This window comes from Microtus ochrogaster, unplaced genomic scaffold, assembly GCF_000317375.1.
Source record: "Microtus ochrogaster isolate Prairie Vole_2 unplaced genomic scaffold, MicOch1.0 UNK14, whole genome shotgun sequence".
NCBI classification, from domain to species: domain Eukaryota; kingdom Metazoa; phylum Chordata; class Mammalia; order Rodentia; family Cricetidae; genus Microtus; species Microtus ochrogaster.
In genome coordinates this window covers 2,659,880-2,663,634 of record NW_004949112.1, presented here as the reverse complement: position 1 = coordinate 2,663,634, position 3,755 = coordinate 2,659,880, and positions in this window count along the sequence as shown.

The following is a 3,755-nucleotide window of genomic DNA, read 5'->3' as shown; positions in this document are numbered from 1 at the left end:
TAAAGGCGTGCGCCACCATCGCCCAGCTTTAAAGTTTTTTTTTAATATATGTGGTGCTTTTCCTGCACTACTACCTGCTTACTATACACTGTGGAGGCCAGAGAGGCTTACAGACCCTCCGGGACTGGAGTTATAGATAGATGCGAGCCATGAGGGTCCTGGGAGCCACACTTGGATCCTCTGGGAGAGCAGCGGGCGCTCTGAAGCAGTAAGAACTCGCCCTAGCTCCTTACTTAGTTCTGCATTGCTTTTCCTTGTTCATGTGTGTGCACATGTTCGCAAGGCACCTGCCTCTAGCCAGTCTGTTCCCTCCTTCCACCCTGTGGGTCCTGGGGACCGAAATCAGGTTGTCAGGTTTGGAGGCAAGCACCTCTACCTGCTGAGTCCTCTTTCTGGCCCCAGCTGAAATATAAATGGCCTTACTCATTGAAAATATTAGGAGGCAGTCAAGAGCCACACTCACAGGGATGGATGAGCAGCAGCCCCTAGTCTGGTGCCTGGAGAACAGAGAACTATCACTCGAGCGCACTAACCACTGCAGGAATAGGTACGACCATGAGAGCGAGCTGCTTCTGGAGAGACTAGGGTATTTATCTCAGGAGTAGATTAATTGTCTCTGAGCAGACTATGTATGGATACTGTAGGCTAACAATCACAGGAGTGGATAAGCCATCTTGGGGGTAGTTATCCTGCATAAAGACTGCTTACTTCGAGAACTTGGATACTTATGCTAGAGTGGATCAGGAGTTGTCATCTCCTGAGAGCAGGCTAGACCATCAGGGAGGAGTCATCTTCCAAGAGCAGGCTAGACCATGAGGGAGAAGCTATCTCCTGAGAGCAGGCTAGACCATCAGGGAGGAGTCATCTCCCAAGAGCAGGCTAGACCATGAGGGAGGAGCCATCTCCTGAGAGCAGGCTAGACCATCAGGGAGGAGTCATCTCCCGAGAGCAGGCTAGCCCACGAGGGAGTTGCCATACTATAAACACAGCTTGTTCTAGCACGCCTTGGCTCCTGTGTGGAGCGCTGTGCACGACTGTGCATACAATGACATCACTGAAACCCAGTGCCTAGATACTGGGCTTCCTGCTTTCCGGAACTACGTGAAGAAAACCTTTCTGTTTGACTCGCTCAGCCTCTGTGTGACCGTGCATTATAGCAAAAGAAAAGGAACCAAGACCCTGGAGTCTTAGAACTCAAGCCCTTCCTATGACTCTCAATGCTTCTTAAACACCTCGGCCCCTACGCCCATCCATCAGCAAACACCTCACAGGTGACCTTCACCATGCAGCCACACTCAGGCCCTGCTTGTCCGTCAGTCCACTCTCGCCTCCTGTAACTGCCTTTGACCACATATGTCTGTTCCCTACATGACAGTCAGAGTTGTCTTGTTGGAACCCAGGTCACCTCACACCCTAATTGCTCACAGTCCTCCTGCTATTCCTGTCGCCCCCAGAGTCTTCAGTCAGACCCTAGGGCCCTGCTAGCAATGGCCCGCTATGCCTCTTCAAGTCACCTCTTCCATCTTCCCCCTCAGCGGCTCTACTGTGAGTGCAGCGGCTCCTTGCACTTCCTCCTCACACACATCCCCAACACAGGGCCTTCACGTTGCTGTTCCCTTCCCAGCATCCCTGTGGCTCACTCCTGATTCACTCATTCCTTGCCTTAAGACCACATGATGCTTGGTTTATAACCACAAACTAGGAGCACGTAAGCAGAGCTCTCAGCTGAGGAGGTCTGCAGGAGGACTGTCTTCCTTGCTAACTAGTGTAGGAAGACCTGCCCATTATGGGTGGTGCTAGTCCCTAGGCAGGGAGCCCTTCATTGATTTCTCTCTGCTTTTGACCGTGGGTCAGTGTGACTATATGCTTGAGTTTCTGACTCAACTTCCCTGCAATAGCGGACTGTAACTTGGAATGGTTAAGCAAAAACCCTCTGCTGTTTGTTTGCTTTTTCAAGACTGGATCTCTCTTTGTAGCCCTGGCTGTCCTAGAATTCAACCTGTAGACCAGGCTGGCTTCAAACTCAGACATCCACCTGCCTCTGCCTCTGGAGTACTGGGATTAAAGGCGTGCACCATCCCAATCTCTGTAGCTTTTTGTCAGGATGTTTTATTAGTTATTAACAGAGAGAAACAGATGCGAATGTTTTCTTATTCATCCGTGCACATTCTTATATGCACAGAGCCCATAGAAGCCAGAAGAGGCCTTGGATCCGCTGGGTCTAGACTTACAGCGGTTGTGAGCTGGCCATGGAGCCCCCAAGATCTGGCTGTCTCTGCTCCCCACACTGGAGTTGCCCAGTACAGGGACTACAGGCACAAACTGCCATGCCCAGCTTTGCCCATGGGTACTGGGGATCAAGTCTTCACACATTTTAAAGACTAAGCCCCCGTTAGGGGTTTGCTCATGGAAATAGGATATATGTATATACATATAAAATTCTGACTCCTCCCTAGGAAATGGCATATTTGACACAGGAATTTTATTTATTTTATTTTTATTTATTTATTTTTTATAATCAAAAGACATTTTTTTTAGCCTTTTGCATGTGCTGGTATTCTTCCCCACTCATGCCTTGGCAGGAACCAAGGCAATGACACCAAGCACCTACTTAGACACAGGAATTTTAATTTGTTCTTCCTGTTTAGCGACACGCCTTGAGGAAGTTTTCACACTCACCTTCATCTCTTTCACACTCCGTGACCTCTGTCCCTTGGCATCAGTGTCTATCACCTGAGGGGAGCTGGGAGCGGCTTTCCACATGCCATTTCCTTTACAAAACACCCCATGTCCTGCGTCCTTGTACACGAAATGAGACCAGCAAGGGCCAAAGAGCACAGGCAGTTAAGATCTTAAATGGTGTTGTTTAACTGCTGCCCACAATATTGTCTCATTCTGGCCAAGGAAAGAAAAAAATAAAACAGTCATTGGGCCAATCAGTCTGGAGAGGCTCCGCCCCTCAGGAGGTTCACCTGTCGTTCTAGTCCTCTGTGTCCTGGGGACACACCATGGACTGTTGGCCCTTGGGGCTGGCTGTCCCCTCCTCCACCCTTCTCTGTGGAGGGGATGTTGCTAAGGTTTCAAAATCCACCACAAACAATGGGAGACAACGAGAGCATGAACTATGCACACGCTCCAGTGTGGCAATGCCACAGCCAAGGGAGGACTCGGGGACACTGCCCGTGGATGAGGAAGCAGCTTGGGGGGCTGAGAAAACAGATGTCACATTTGAGGCATGCGCCTGTCATCCCAGCACTAGAGGTGGAGGCAGGAAGATCGAGCTGACCGTAGTCTACAGAGTAAGTCTGAGGTCAGCGTGGACAGTCAGTGACCTTGTCTCAGGAAACACAAAACAATAAGCTTTGCTTTCCATTATCCAGAAGCAGTCAGCCATAAGTTGGACATTTGTCAAATGATGTCATGCTAGCTTCTTGGGAGGGTGAAGCAGGAGCATCATAAGTTTGACTCCTGCCTGGACTACAGAGAAAACTCAAGGTCAGGGCAACTTAGTGAGACCCTGCCTCAAAACAGAAAGTATAAACCAGGCTTGGGGCCTAGTTCAGCAGTAGAGACCCTGCCTAGAACCTCCCAGTGAGGGGCTGGGGTGTGGCTCAGAGGTAGAGCCCCTGCCTAGAATCCCCCAGTGAGGGGCTGGGGTGTGGTTCAGTGGTAGAGCCCCTGCCTAGAATCCCTCAGTTTGGGGCTGGGGTGTGGCTCAGTGGTAGAGCCCCTGCCTAGAATCCCCCAGTTTGGGG